At 38.3% G+C, this 16,850-nt stretch overlaps 1 protein-coding gene across 1 annotated transcript in view; it reads right to left on the reverse strand.

Annotated features, from left to right (window-relative positions):
* The window catches only part of RBMS3 (RNA binding motif single stranded interacting protein 3), a 711,967-nt gene that overhangs the window by 495,153 nt on the left and 199,964 nt on the right, over positions 1-16,850 (reverse strand). The window lies entirely within an intron of this gene.

The following is a 16,850-nucleotide window of genomic DNA, read 5'->3' on the forward strand; positions in this document are numbered from 1 at the left end:
ATGTTTCCTGTAAGGAACTGGGAAAAGCAAAACATTGATTCCTTCAAAGCTATCAGTGAAACAGCTATGTCGCTGTAATGCCCAAAAGAAAGACTGATGACTGTTAGACTTCAGCCTGGGATGCAAATCAAATGGGCAATGGATAAGTGATACAGATACGGGAATATTCTGAAAATGTGTAAAGGGTGCAATCCTGCAAGATTAATAGTTGAAACTTCCATACTTATTTATTATAATGAACTAAATATTGACATTTACTGAGCTCCTGATCAGCTATGTCCATTTTATAGTAAATGGCAGTTTGGGGCCAATGTTTAGATATATTTCTTGAAGTCTTGAAATCCCATCTAGTGGCTAGGTAAGGCCAAGCCGTCACAAAGCTACCCCTACATTTCAAATAAGTAACCTTCTAAACGGACTATGAAACTTCATGACATTTTTTATTACTTAAAATGCAGAAGAAAAAAAAAAAAGGCAAAATCTTAAATCAATTTTTTTTAAGTTAATTCAATGACTTCATCTGAAAGTAACCCAGACTATGGATGTGTAATTCACTTTCATTCTTCCTGGCTTTCTCTCATTTTACTTTATTTTAACTGCAGTTTTCTGCTTCTAGTCCTCATTTTATAAAAAATATTTCTAATAAATGCTTGCACTGATAGGGGTGGCTTCTTAGGACAGGGGAAAAAAAAATTTTCAAAAAGAGTAGAAGATGCATTAGAACTGGATGCATTTTTAGCAGATATTTAGGTTGGTCTTCAAAGACATGCAAATGTACTTTTTCCTCCATATTCTGTTCTGCATTTGGATTTTGCTTGCTTTCTTTTTATTGGCAAAGCTGTTCTAAATATCCCATGCAAATTTACACCAACTAATTGTAATTATTATGAACCTGAAACTGTTCTTTTTAAAGCATTAAATTCACAGTGACCTTAGTAATACAGTGAAAGCTTGAGAAATATGAACACAAATAAGATTTCTTAGAAATGCTTATAAATGTCCCTGTTAGTAAATTGATGCTATCAATATCAAAAGCTATATTCAAGAATGATGCTTCATTTATTTTTACCCTCTTTTCAAAGACAACTTTTATACACGATATGTGTAGCATTAACCAAATATCAATATGGGCCACCATCGAACAAGGTGTTTCACACGGTCCAAGACCATCTTTACCCCAAAGTGCTTACAAGATAAATGAGAAGGTCAGCGAAAGGATGAAAGAGCAGAGTCTGATGCAGAAGCAGAGAAAACAGCTTTGTAAACATGCCTTTCAGTTTCATTTCAATGCTTCAGCTACTTTCATTGGGAGAGGATTAGTGAAATGGGAGGACAAGGGGACAGAGAGAAGACATACAGAAAGGTTTCAAGGACACATTCTAGCTATAAAAATATATACCCTGTATAATCTTTCCAATATTTAATACTGTATTTAGATGAGCTAGTTGTAGAAACGACAGGCCACATTGGCATCAGCTGAACATGCCCTCTTTATTTCATTTAATTTTCAGAAGTTTAAGTACACAAAGTTTGCCTCGCTTATCAATTGCTGTATAAACTTTAAGTTCAAGAAAAGGCCACACGACTTCCTGCATGTGTTTATTTCCTGCGCCACCGATTAGGACGCCTGAAAAGAGCAGTTTCCGCTCGCCAGTTCTCAATATCTCGACAGATTTGCCTCCCGCCCCCACCCCTAAGCGAAGGATTCCTGCGGTGTGATTTCTAAAGATTTAACTTACGACTAGCTGAACACAAAGTGTATGAATGAACACTAAAACCCACAGTAAACTCTCATTAGTCACTGTGTGTGACAAGTGGTTACTTTGTTCTTACAAAAGGCTTTAGGGAAGAAAAAAATCTGCCCCTATAGTTAAAGGGGCTTATTTGAAATAAATCTTTTTGTATGAATTTAAATGATGACAAATCAAAGGAAAGAGGCTATGGCTACACCTAGAAAAAAAATGAAGGCTTTTAATAGTTTTTTTTTCTTTTTTTTTCCTTCCCCTTTTACCCTCTTTCCCCAAGGAGCAGAAACTGCATTTTCTTTCCTTTGACGTATTACTTATCTTTCAGATCGCTCCTCAAAGACAAATCTTTCTTTCTGGGCCCTGATAAACTTGCTTCTACATGACAGATGAAGGCTAGGTTTTGTTTTGGACAGATCAAGTAGGTTTTCAGCCATAACGTACTTCTCCATGTACATTTCTCCCCTTTATAAACATCAGGTATTCAAGTGTGGCTGCTTATTAACTCCTCTTGAGGAGTTCATCCCCGGCTGAATATTCTGTGAATATTGAGCTGCTGTATCCTAACAATAGCTTCGCTCCTTCCTATTATTTCTGGTGGGTCTGCATTGTATGGACCAGTGGAAAATATCTGTGGCTGATGGGATGTGAAGATGCATTGTCAGCTGTGATAATTGTTAACTGATTTATTTTCACTATGGCAGTGAACTCCACTACAGTAAGGAGAGACGTGCTATTAGCTCTATACAGATGTGCACAATACCTGTTCCTGTATTAGAGAACAGGAGCAAAAATAAGTCTGTTTTTTAAACAGCCTGCCTCAGGTGCTGAACAACCTTCTGCCTGTTGACTGAATTTTGTTTCGTGCTTGTGTGCCACGCAAAATGCCTCCCCGTATCTGCCACTGTGCTGGAGGCACGGTTCAGCCCTGGCGCTAAATCCAGGCACAGAGATGAGCCCCTCTGCCCCACTTCTGTTCTTCCACCCAGCTCCCACCTCATGGCATTAGAAATGGTGAGCCATTCAGACCTTCAAGGATGCAGGTCCCGTGCAGGTCACTCGGGACGCAGAGGCGGGAAGCGAGACCCCACGTACCCCGCTCCACCGCGGGGCGGCCGGGCGGCCGTAGGAGGGAGGTCCCTGTGAGGAGAGCCCTCTGCTCTGAACAGCTTCATAGGGGGACTACTATTGCTGACCCGATAAAAGCTTCTCTCTTTCTGCTGGCTTACCTCCAGAAAAAAAACAAACCAAACCAAAACAAAAGTCAATACACAAAAACACTCCCAGGATAATGGGCTTTGAAATCTTGAAGCTATCCAGGTGGTCAGCCAGAGAAGAGAGACATCTGCACCGCCAGTCACCAAGTCCCGGGACAGCCTGGTCACCTCGCGGCTCTACCCTAGGGTGGTTGGGGAGCTAAGACATGAGATCAGGGACCCCAAAAGTCAACGTGTTGAATTCAAGGTGTCCTCTGAACAACAAAACGCTGCACATCTCTGCAGCCTTCCCAGCTCAGCGCAGAGGCGCCTATGGGAAAGACACTGGGCCAACTGGTGAAGCTGGGAGGGAAAAATGGTGCACGGGGGGCAGGTGTCCAGGCGCTGGCAGCATGGGGTGGAGGGCAGCCTCTGTGAGGAGACGCCAGGGCTGCCCCATGCCAGACCCAGGTGGTTCCAGCTGGCTGCAACTAACCCATCGCAGGGTTGAGCGAGCCCCTCAGCCAAGATGGTGGTGCCTCTGGGAAAATGTATTTAAGAAAGGGCAAAACGCTCCCTGGGAATGAGGAAAAAAGTGAGAACCATCACTGCGAGCACCCAAGGGAGAGCAGGAGGAGGGTGAGGAGGCTCCCCTGCAGCCCCTGGAGAGCCCGCCTGGAGCAGGTACTCTGGGACAGGATCCGTGGAGGATCCCATGCTGGAAGATGTGGATATGTCCTGAAGGAACTGTGGCCCACGCAGGAGGAGGGGGAAAGTGTGAGGAGCAGGAGAGAGGAGCTGTTATTCCCCATCACCCTGTGCCAGAAGGGGTGGGGAGCGGGCACAGGGTCAGGAATGGAGGAGTGAAGCTGAGCGTGGGAAAAGAGGTGGGGGGAGGTATTGTCTTAATTTGTCCTTGCTTCTCACTATCCAAACTTATTTTAACTGGCAATAAATTAATTTTCCCCAAGTTGAGTCTCGTTTTGCCTGTGACAGTAATTGCTAAGTGATCTCCCTGTCTTTATCTTGACCTACAAGTTTTTCCATCTTATTTTCTGCCCCCGTTTTGTTGAGGAGGGGGAGTGAAAGAGCGGCTGGGTGGGTGTCTGGCAGCCAGCAAAGGTCAACCCACTACAAACTGGCAGATCTTGTGGCACATAGGCTTTTATTCAGGATCTGAAAGTGCTTCTATTTCCCCCTAACTCTGTTGATTACTCCAATAAAAGGTATCACCTCTCCCCATAACCCTGTCTTATTTATATCTCTTAGGTTGTCAATGGTAGACCACTGCCCTGCCACTCCTGGGACAACCTGATCAGCTTTTCTCAGAAAACTTCTGCAGAAAATTATCAGATTACAAAAAAGAACTGTTGCCCTCCTGGCTATGTTTTGCCAGAAACAACAAATACTACAAAGCTAGGGGAGAATTTTCTTTTCCTTGAGTAAGTCACTCTAGTACCTTTATACCCCAACAGTCTGATGCAATCTAAAATTGAGATCAGTAAAATTTAAATGTCTAAGCATATTTTAAAATATGACCCTTTCTTTTCCATGCCTTAATTTCTCTGGCTTGTAAGTATGGATAATCTTATTTTAAAACTTCTAGGCTAACCTTTTCCTCATGTTTGTAAAAGTTTTGAACATTTTTGGACATAAGCATGAGTGAAATGCAAAGTACTATTAGTATTATTTCTTGAGCTTAACTGCTTTCAGTTCTTAGTTCTTTTAATAGCTGATGTGTGAAGTCTAACAGTGGAAAAAATAGAACACAGTATTTATGGAGGACTTTTTATCTTCAAAGCACTGTGCAAATGTTAAATGGTGGCAAAATTTTTGACTGGTGCAACATTTCCAACTTTTAAAGCAGTTTATAGTAGATGGAAGTACGAGCAGCCACTCCTCCCTATTTGTATGTGAATAAAGCACACCATTTGATTAGGGCATTAAGCAACATAAATAGTTCTGACGTAGACTTAGTCTTCATGTAATCACACCCATGCTCTCCACTCTTTTGCAATACAGTGTCATCATGCATTAAACTAATAGGAAAAATATGTGTTAATTCTGAAATTCTACATCATGTCAAATGACTACATCTATCAGACACCCTTCTGCCAACTATTCCAAAATGTTGTGATTATTACTGGCTTTGGCACTCCAAAAGAAGAGAGAGGCTCAAGTATTCTGCTCTATGTTACCTCTCTACTTGCATTGACTTTAAAAAAAAAAAAAGACTAGTGGGATTAAAGAGGTGTAAATAACATTCTGAATTCAGCCTCCCACTACCTCATCTTTTAAAAGCAACTTCACAGAGCTATGATGTCATTTTCTTAGCCCACACAATTTGAGCTGTCTCCAGTCCCTTGGATTTTGATTACAGAATGGTTCTGTCTTCAGCTCCATCTTCTGGGGTTTTTTTTGTGAGAAGAATTGTGTTTGAAAGGGTGTCCACCTTCTTCTCCCTATCCCTTCAAGGGATGTGACATCCCTTATTTTGGATGTCAAAATGATTACAGGAGTTGGGAAAGGCCAAGTGGAGAAACTGCCATTCTGGAGATACTACTTGCAGGAACTCCACAAGCCTGTATTTGGATCAGACCATGATGCAAAGTACATTCCTATGCTCTTAGAAGTTTGGATGCTTTACAAAATACTACCGTTCCCATAGAAATCAAAGTTTTCCTATAACCTGGAAAAGTCAGAAATGAAAATAGCTGCCCTGGAACATTATTGCATGAGTTAAAATAATGCATTTGTTTTCTTGCTCAGAGAAAATATGAAACTGGCAAGCCAAATCTGAAGTTAATTCATCACAAAATCCACCTGAGAGACCTTAAAAATTGCGGTAATTGTGAAATTGCAAAGTGAGCGTGTTTTTTTCTTTTTGGGTTGTTATGAAAACTAAACAGGGAAGATATTGCAGATTATCTTTTTTAATAGCAGGAAAGAGGAATTTCGTGCTGCTATTTTTCCCAACATAATCTTTCACTACAGCTTGCAAATCTTTTACAGTCTAGAACCAGATTCCATCTGTTCCAGTAAGAACTGAGCTCGTAATATTTGGCCACTGCAGATTTCGACTTTATCAAGTTTGTCTCATAACCTTTATGAAAAAACTTCAGAGACATGACCAAATTTAAGAGAAACATTGTTTTTCCAGACATGGGATTGAAACTCAATATGCTGTACCTGGAAAAACAGGATAAACTAAGAGAAATGGCATTCCATTGAAACCGCAGAGAAATGATGAGGCTATATTTCATATCTCGGCATACATGTAAGGCTATAGCTCATCCAGTGGATCCAAGAGCACCGAGCACTAGCCCACACCATGCCAAAACCCAGGGTGTGCAGCCCATCTGCCCCCTCCCGGTAGGTGGGAGAGGAATGCTCTCCGTGGGCTACCTGTGCTCAGCAGGCTCCCCGCAAACAGGACGAAGGATACAACCAGCACAGCTGAATCGCTTCCAGTTGGGGCCCAACAGGAATGCAAAGTTGAGAGACTTTTTAGGATAGGTCCCAAATTATCTAAATAACTCTTGAGGTATGTGTTCTAGAAAAAGAGTCTGCCACTCATTGTTATTTTTCCCCAGAGTTATGCCTTGAAAACAAAGTATATATGGTTTTCACACTTTCACACAGTTAGAATTGCTGTCATTTCCAGTGACTCAATACTGTAATTCATGTTGTACTTTTAACTTTACTTGAATCCTAAGAGCATTTTTTTCCTGGGCAAAGTATGAAACATTGCTCTCGTAGTTACAGAGTGAGCAGGGGAGCTGAACAATGAAGGTTTGAGGAAGGGTGCCACGTCAGTGCCAAGGGGCAAAGAATTGGTAACAAGAGACAGGCCAGTGACAATTCAGATTAAAGCTTTAAAGTCTCTTGGCAACCTGTGCGGAAGATCTGGGTGTAATCAAAAGTTGCTATTACCTGATGGTTCTCTAGGCAAGAGACCGCTGGGTTTCAGTCAACTTCTGCACACACGCACCTCCCGAAAAGCATTACCACCACCAGTATCTCAGCAGGCAACCTCAGTGCAAAGACCAAGTAAAAGTCACACGAAATGCTCCTGTGTTTCAAGCTGTTTTCTCCAGAATAAGAAAAGGAATTTTGCATGCATAAGAGAAACTTGCATTGGTTTTGTTACCTATGTTGTACCCAACCATACAGAATGGGGATACTCGTGCTCCTGGACAGCTCATTTGTATGTCTGCCTTCCACAGAAGGAAAAGTGAAGGGAGACTTTCCAAAGGATACTTTTTTGTTTCTTTATCTTTGTTAAGTTATTTGTAAAAAGTAAACTGGGATTAAAAGGTATGTTGTTAGGTGGGATTCTTATTGGTCTAGTTTAAACCTTTAATTTAGTTTTGAACTCAGTGAATATCTTGACTCCAAGTCCCCTCCTCCTCCCTCCTCCTTCACTTTGAAAGGAGTAAGGGCATGGAAAATGTCAACGTTTCCTCTGTTCAGAATATTATTTAGTCAATCTATTGTGAGAAATTTAAGTCATAACAACTTCAGAAGGACATTGAATATGACCCTGTAATGCTAGGTCATTAAGTAATTATTTTCTGAAAATAAAACACACTGGCATCTGTTAAATTTACTCCAGCCTTTTTTACAACACCAAGGTTACAATTTGAAGTAGTGAAGCATTATGTTAACCCATGATGAGCATGATCTGAGTAGATCTGGCAAGATAGCGCTGGTTAAGACCCCGCCACAAATGACATGCGTGTGCTGATTTCTAAAGAATTCCCCCGTATGAAAAAATCACTCAATCCAATACTCCTATGAAGGCATATACAGCTCATCTGTACAGAGTGACTGGAGAAAAAGATGTTCTTCCACCAGGAACTGGAGAGCACGCAAGTCACAGAGGCAAAGAACTTGAAGGAGAGGATTTGTGCCAGATAAGAAAGTCTAATGGTGAACACTAATCTTAAGGAAAGTTGTTGATTACATACAAAATATATCATATTAAGTCTCTGATCTTGGCAGATCCCCGGAGTATTATTTTTACAAGGTCTAGGAATTCCTCTCTCATGTATGACTGTTGCCACTCTTGAAGTCTCTTCTGCAAACTTACACAGCAGTATTTGGGACTTGCAGCATTCCCTTGGTAAAATACAGGACACAAAGGGATGCTGCAAAAATTGAAAAAAAATTTAACATGTGATAAGTGCATTTCCTAGGACCACATTCCCAGGTACAGAGGGCTCTTGTACTAGTTTGGCTGTAAGTCAAAAAACCACTTTTACCTACATCTTATTTTTTTATGTGGACCTATGCACCGCTGATGGAAACACAAGTGCAGAAGCTTTAGTGACTAACGACTGATTTTAGCATTTACCTGTCTGCTAAACTGGGACTTTTTACAGACAGCTAACATCTTTTGTGAAACTCATTATTTTTTGATAGTTCGGGGAGAAAAATAATTATTTCATTAACACTTGAATTCCTTCCCTTTTTACAGTACCCAAAGGTATGTTTCACTATGTTCTGCAGTATCTTAATGTTTTTTCTGATGTATCTGTTTACTGCATGTATATTGAATTACTCCCTGAACAATAAATCAACCGCTGTCTTGGATACGAAATGATTTTCCTCACACTAGATCTGCAATGTACAACTTTTTTTAGACAATTCCAAGAGTAACAGCTGGCTGACAATTTAAGCAAGTCTGCAACATTAACCAGTGAGTGCAATCCAGACTCACATACCAGGGAAGAGGGATGCTTATGAGCAACCAAAAAACATCCGTGGCACATCATCACTTCTACAATTCTACCAAATGAGAAAAAGTCAGATTTCTTTCCTCAGCTGCAGTAGGCAAAGCGTTGATTCCAGCATACATGCATATTACAAGTCTTTGCATCCACAAAATGCTTACTTTACTGAATGCAATGCGGTTATGAAATGAATTTGGCCACTGGGAAGAATTCTATAAATCCTGCAAAGCTACCCAGTGTACCACTCTACAGCTAACTCCTGTGGATGGACCTGCATGCTTTTGTAAACCTCACTGTGGGATTAGGGCATTTATTAAAGCCATGATTTCTTTCCCACAATGTTATATCTATTGTATACCAGGAGTTCTGCAGGTGCATGATTTATCCATCCTGTCATTAGCTACAATACCCTGCAAACAGTTTTTATTTTGTGCTGGAGAAACAAATACTCCTCCCATAAATTGTTTTACTGCTGATTGGGGAACAGGCTCCTGCTCCCTTGACAATAAAACAGCTTGCTTTCTCTGACCACGGAGTTATAATTTCCAGCATAACAATCTGAAGCTCAACACCATTTCTTATGGAATTAAGTAATATAGGGAAAATTATAGCTTACTTTTTTTCAATATCACGCCTGAACTCTCATTGTCTGTTAAGTGCCAACATGTCTGATCGCTTGAGGGACATTACAGACAACACAGCCCCTAAACATCCAACTGAGGGAATACAGGAGGAGGAAGCAAATGTCAAATAAATTGAACGGATAAAATTCTCTTTTAAAAAGAAAACAAAAACTCAATATGAATTTTGTTACTGGGATCAGGATTTGTCAAAGGTTTCGGTTTGGCTTAAAATGTTCAATGAACATTTTAAAAAGCAAGGAAGCAAACTGGATATCCAGGAAATCCAGAAATGAAAAGCGATTTCTTACTCAGTGAAATCATACTCAGACAGGCCTTTCACTCAAATTAAATATTCATAGAACCACATATACTGTATATGACACATTTGAATGTGAAAAGGCTAATATCCTCTGGCTTTTCCAGTACTTAACTAATCCATTAGAAATGTAATAGTCAGTCTAACCATTCCATGACTTCAGTAGGAAGTATGAAAAATAAAAGAGAAAGCAGAATGAACTACAAAGAGAAGAAGAAAATAAGAAGTAAGACGTATCCAAGACCAGCTCTCAGGGTACTCAAAATCAATTTCAACCGCCCCAGATATCTGTTGAGTATCAAATACAGAACAGAGCAACATGCACACAGCGCTACAGAGTTGCCTAGAAAAGCTGCTTTTTCTTCCCTTATGCTTTGGGCATTCATGCTGGAGAAGAGAGAGATATCATTAATTTATTAAAAGGGATGAGCAAATTATGACTGGGAAGTTGACTATAAGCTGTTTGAATTCAGTGTAGCACAGGCTGGTTTTCCAGGATACGTCAATACAACGTTACAGATTTCCTTAAAAAATAAGTAAATCTCAATGAAAAATGACATTAAAATTCCCAATATAAAAGGTAACAGAAATACCTAAGAAATAGTGTGTTAAGGCACAAGAGCTTATGGGATTTTGTTTTGTTTTGTTTTTATTCCCCTGGGAAAAAAAAAAGCAATGAAAAGCTATTAAAATCCAAATAATTCTGCAGATTATTGACAATCCTATAGTCTAAACTAGTGGGAAGGAGACATGGGGATCAACAAACAAAAATACTATTAAGTCAATCAAAAACTTAGTGAATATCTTAAATGAAGGAATAAAGCAGCAAGAGGTAACACACGCTGAAGGCTTGACTATGCAAAGCTTCTCTGGCCTTGGTCAACACAGCATTTAAAATACTCATGACCTTAAAGTAAACCGTGAGTATAAGCAAACAGATCCCTGACAAAGCTTTGTAGAAACTACTCCTTAAGTTAAACACAGTTCTCTCCTGCATATTTGACCAGTGCACTTAAAACGCTATCACGTGGCCAGATCATAAAAGAAAACTTCCCTCTAGATAATGTCAATCAAATGTTTCTAAATATATAGAAACACTTTTACTTTCAAGTATCGATGTGAATGCAAATAAGCCACCTTCCCCTCATAGTCCCTTTCCTTCAAAATATAAACGACTCCTTTTACTCTTATCAGCTAACGATCAAGAGTTTTATGGGCTGACTTGCATTTTGGCCATGCCACAAGTGTTTCAGGTTGGCATTTTAGACTCTATGAATTGGTAAATAAACAAAATAACAACAACAAAACTCCAATAACTTACATTTTAGTAAGGTTACTGCAGAAAGGAAAACTCACACAGGTGTGAAAATAGCTTCAGTTTTCATGAAATTACACTTCTGAGAAAAAATAACCCCAACACATTACACACTGAGGGGCTCAAAGTGGAAAGCAGAGATCTTTTGAATCCTGTTGGAGGGTGCTCAAATAAGAGAAGTCATTGACCCTCAAGAGAGGAAATCCAGCTGAGGCTCCTCAGAGCCTGGCATGTGGAGCTGCACTTCTTCGCTTAGGAAATACTGACAGCTAGGGGAATAACTCAGTGCAGCTTGGCCTCAGGGATTTTTCTGCCCCAGTGCCCAATGGTATGAAGATGCAGATCCTTCCTATTGAACTTCAACATCATAAACTTGACAGGCAGAAGGAGGGGAAAAAATGAAGGAAAGCTCTGCTTTTGTGTTTCTCCCTGCTGTAACCAGAGCCCCCTTTCCTATCCCCAAACGTGTGTTAAAATGTTAAAATCTAGATTTTAAAATGTAACTACAGCAGTCATGTCCAGGCTGCAAGAACCAGATGAGAGATGAGGAACAGAGACTGAGGACAAGAGAAGATGACCAGAAACCACAGCAGGAGGCTCCGAGGATAAACAGATGCTACCCTGTCTCATCTGTGTTTTCTGTTTTGTGTTTTTGAGCCTGCTTCTCAAAAGACTAGACACGGAATGAATGCAGATGGAGATTTCTGCCACATTGTTCCCAGTTGGTTTAAAACATCCGCTTCTCGAGTCAAATCCTTTCTAGAGTTGATGACTGCATTCCAAAGCCTGAGGATGGATAGAATTTCTTACCACTCTACAAGGACACTGGTCTAAAAATGCTAGAGGATTAACAGCAAATTAAACTAATACGGTTACCATAGAAATTCCTTTAAAAGGTATATTTTGAATTTCATATTTCTATGCCAGTAGATAGTCTCTGCAGCTCTGTGCCTAGAATATACATTTCAAGAAAATTTGCCATATAGCATATTCAGTCATACATTGTATTTCCTGACACGTGTGGGTGTCATAACCTTACAGCAGAAACAGGAAAAAACAGTAGTATTAACAAGATTTGTACAGAAGCTTACAACACTAGTTACCCTATTATCTACCAAAACAGTTCAGAATGACTAGTGGGAATATCTTTGAAGTTTGCTAAAAGATATTTTTAGAGATACATTATTTGTTCAGTTTAAAATATATTTTAAAACCCCCAATCACCTATATGTAGCTTTACTATTATTTAAGTGCAACTTTTAGTATCTAGTGAACTGTTGTATAGATACTAAGACAGAAAGTTAATGGGTATAGATGTAAAAGAAAAGAATCTCGCCTTCTATACTTGGGAAAAAAGGATGGTCTTTCACCTAAAGAGGAAAACTATGATTTGGAAGATCGAAAATCACCATTAGCTCTGAATCAGGCTTCCTATGCGACTCAAACTTTCCACAACTCTTTCCTGGTCTCTATAACAGAGATTTTACTGCTTCCTCTTTTGCACCCTTTGGGAGATGGTATGACATCTTTTGTCCATTCATATAGAACAGCAATGTCCCAAATCACCAAATCAATCACCAATCACCTAATCACCAAATCAATTTTTTGGTCAATTTTCAGTTATATAATGAGGATGAAAGCTACTACAATTGGGAATAAAGACAAAAAAAGACACATAGAGGCTTCCAATCATTCATACACATATACGTAAGCATGATTAAGGGAAATAAGGAAGAACACAGGCAGAATACAGAGGATATTTCCAATGATGTTTAAATCTACTGGCAGAGTAATTTTTTAAGGAAGCTAATAGCGGAACTATGAAATAGGTGGATTTAAGAAAGCTAACGCACGTACAAAAGCAAAGACGGGGGAAAGTAGATTTCAGGAGCTGAATCATAATAACAGAGCTTTGCTCCAGCTCGTTTATCTATGTATATTTACATTTAAATATCTATGTATATATTACATGGGGGGAAAATGTCGTGAAGCTATTCTTTAATATATAGAGATTAAAAACAGACCTTGTTACAATTTTTTTACATTCTTCTTAAATTTTATATTTTAAAAGAAATATTTAGAAACATTTATTTCAGAGGAAAAGGTAATTTTTTTTTTTTTTAACTGACTACTGCTAAGATTTTATGTAACATGGATGAAAAAAGGCACAGGAAAAAAGATTATGTTCTACAGTTTAAATATGGAAGCAACAATTTATCTCGCGTTCTAAAAACTAAATATATTTATGCCCCTAACTCCTCTAATTTTAGAAATATCTGTTGTAGACTGTCATTATACCCAAATTGTTTGCAGATGCTGCTGCACAACGGAACAGTCAGAGATAAACTGCTGAAATATTTGATGGCATTGTCAACCTGTTAACAAAACAAAAATTATTAAATGGACACTGAATAGATGCTAGTAACACCAAGATTTGAGGTTACCAACTGTTTTTACAGCTCTCTTTTTTATTTTGGCCATGATACAGAAAAATGCGTATTTCCTAAGTAGACTTTACTAATAAGAATTGTTAACTTAGATAGATAGATCAAATCGATAGAATGTGCATAGATTTTTTTTTGCCATTGTCTAAAATTCTGATTTGAGTCGGAAACATTTTAATTCATAACAAACTCTCTAGGGAAATTATTAGTTAATGCAAAACAATTTAATTAGTTTATGCAAAACTTTTTATTTTAAAAACTTATTTTTAAGAAGCAGAACATTTTACTCTAAAAAATAAATATTTTATTGTATCTTCAAATTTAAGAAAAAATACATAGGAATAAAGTTGCTATAAATTCAGTTATGGTAAGACAAATTTTAAGTAATCATTTGATTTCATGGATCACATCTAGCTGATCAAAGGATAGCAAACCTGTTAGATGAAGCAGCAGATATACTGTTTATTTGATTCTTTAACATCAGAATCATACAGTTTGACAAGATTCTGCTAACCCTTCATCTCCAAAAATTTGATAACTTTAGGAAACGCCATTCAGGTGCTGGATGTCAATTTTGTTCTAGATGCTAAGGTCCCAGTGCAACAAGATCCTTATGCATATGCATAGCTGTAAGCACAGGAGGATTCGTTATAGTACTAGAATCATACACAGATTTTCATTTGAAAGGCTTAAATATCTAACGGAATTGATCCTGTGCTGAAGACAAAAGTTTTATTTCTTTGCAAGAACAAAAAGATGGAGACTTAGATAGGAAAGGGGGGATTTTGTTGTTTTAAAAGGATATAAATCTTCATGATGCAGGCTATAAAAGAAGGCTAGGAAGATTAATACTCTCTGGGCAGCATATTCCACTCTTATTATCTACAGGATATCTTGCACCTTGTTCTGAAGCATTTAGCAATGGCTCATGGAACAAGAGACGTTTAATGGTCTGATATGGCCTTGCTGCATCGATCACTGTGATACAGCAATCAAAACCAGAGGGTGCGTATGGCCCTATTTGATCTTTACAAGAGAATTCCACTATGCTAATCTCTAAAACATATCATCAGATTATTCATGTCTCTCCCTTGTGTATTTCCTTATTTAAAAATAAATAAATCAATCAATACAGCCATTATGCAAGATTTCTGAACTTAAGGGAAGTCAATAGTGTTTGTAAGTGCTTGGCAGAACACTGCCTCTGTGCATATTGGGCTTGCAAATTGTGAGGAGCCCTATTGACCTTTTTCTTTTAATAAACTCATTTTTTGGAAAAAACACACACATTCATTATGTCTCCTACTTCCTGGAGGAAATATTGGTGCAGCTGAGGTCTAGAGACAGAAGACTCAACAACAGGAACAAACAACTGAAGTATTTCACTGTCTTGCTTTTTCCTTCAATATTCTTCTATACAAGCATTCTTCTTACTTCTACTTACTTTCTATTAGAGCTAAATTGTTCAAAAGATGAATCATCCACCGTACCTTTAAAAAAATCCACATTTTTGCTTGAAAAAGGATGATCGAACAGAAAAGAAATGGCTGTGTAGTTTGTACTTGAACACTTACATTTGCCTTTAAAAATTCAAGAATTTGCAGACAAAGTAGGTGTAAGTAGGCAACTTGCATCCAGATTTGAAATTATGGCCAGCTTCAGGCTATTCCTTAAAATCTGGGTATCTATTTCAGTGTATCCATGTCTCTTCCATTCCTCTCTTCACTTATTTGCACATATTTCTTATGAAACTTTTTTCACTTCTCTTTATTTAGATATTGTTAACATTATTTAGATATTGTTAACATTATTTAGATATTGTTAGTTTAAAGTTAGATCAATATATGAAGAATCCCCACCTGAAAATTTGTACCCTTATAATTTGACTCTCAGGAAACAAGCAACTATTTAATTTACAAGATTAAATGGGTAATAAAAGAGTTTGAGCTTTATAATGGCCAACAAAGCTTCAGTACCCAAATGCCTGACATGAAGGAATCTACTTTTATTAATTGCCTCCAATAAGAAGCACAGACATCTCCACTGATTTTAAGAGCTGATACAAACTTTTCTTTTTTTCTTTTTTTTTTTTCCCTTTTTTTTTTCTTTTTTTTTTTACTCTTCAGGGTTGACTAAGTGAGTTATGTGGAGATAGATATCCATAAATTTATAACCTTCTTGAGGAGACAGACTGTGGACTTTTTTTTTCCTACTACTAAAACTTGAATGTATAGGTTGCAGAGTAGTTTCCCTAACGTTCACTTTGCATAATAATAAGAAGAAGAATAAGAATAAGAATTAGAATTAGAATTATTAGTAGTATTATTTTAAAAAGGATGGGGGAAGTTAACTGGGGAACAAGAATTCATGCTAAAGTCCCAAATTGAGCAGCAGCACTGTGAAAGGGGTTTCAAAGAGAAAGCCATCTTCAATGCACCGTTACATGCTTCATTGTCACTACAAAATTCAGACGTGCTGCTACTTACACTCAAACGTTACTGTAAGCATGCTCTATTGGCATCTTATGAGAGTTTAGTATTTCGTTAGAAAAAGACCTCTTACTGCAATTTGGCAAATAGAAACACCCAAGGGTAGCCCTGCTTCCACTTAATAATTGACAACTTTCCCGATGAATGCACAGTCTTCCTTCTTCCCAGCACAATTTAAAGTCTACAAAGAGCAACATGTGTTTGTCACCATTTTTTCAAGTATCAGTGAAGAGGTGATAATCTGAAAAAAATCCACAGATGACTAAACCTGGGTGAAATTTTGAAAATGGCAGGAAAATGGCTGGGAAAACTTCCACAGGGACTTTGTTATCAAAGATTATAAAGAGAGAAACACTATTCTTGCTTAATGGTATCTACAAATAACATTAAGCAATACTAAGAGCTATACAATCATGGGACACTCCACCTAACACTAACTGTTCAATAGATAAAAACCACTATAGGCCACTGTGAAAACCAGTAAGGTTCTTCTATTGAATGTTCCCTAAAAGTCATAAAACGGCCAAGCCACTCTGGGTGTGTTATCAACAACACACAAGTTTCTTCCTTTTAATGTTACCCCAAACTAGGGAGAAACAGGAGGAGCTAAGTAGAAGACCTACTTTTTAACTTTTTCTTCCAAGGGGGTGCCACGAAGTATCAGTCTGATGCCAGCAGATGCAAAATCAATTCTTTTTGCCTATTGTGTCCGAAAGACAAGGTTGTAGCTGGAGAACACAGTTCAATTGCTAAATTAATATTCACACTATAGTTCCACATTCCTCCCCCGGAATGAAAAAGGTCAGATCATGTGGAGAGAGATCTGGGGGAAGCCAACCACTGAAAGGAGAGCTAGGAGAGCTGTAGCCATGTTGTGTAGTGCAGAGAGTGGAAAGATCACACAATGAAGCACTTTGACTTCTTGCCAGGTATACCCTGTGAAACGAATTTCAAAATAAAGTTTTAAATTACAGACGGTTTTTCCAA

The sequence above is a fragment of the Calonectris borealis genome, chromosome 2 (assembly GCF_964195595.1).
Source record: "Calonectris borealis chromosome 2, bCalBor7.hap1.2, whole genome shotgun sequence".
Classification (NCBI taxonomy): domain Eukaryota; kingdom Metazoa; phylum Chordata; class Aves; order Procellariiformes; family Procellariidae; genus Calonectris; species Calonectris borealis.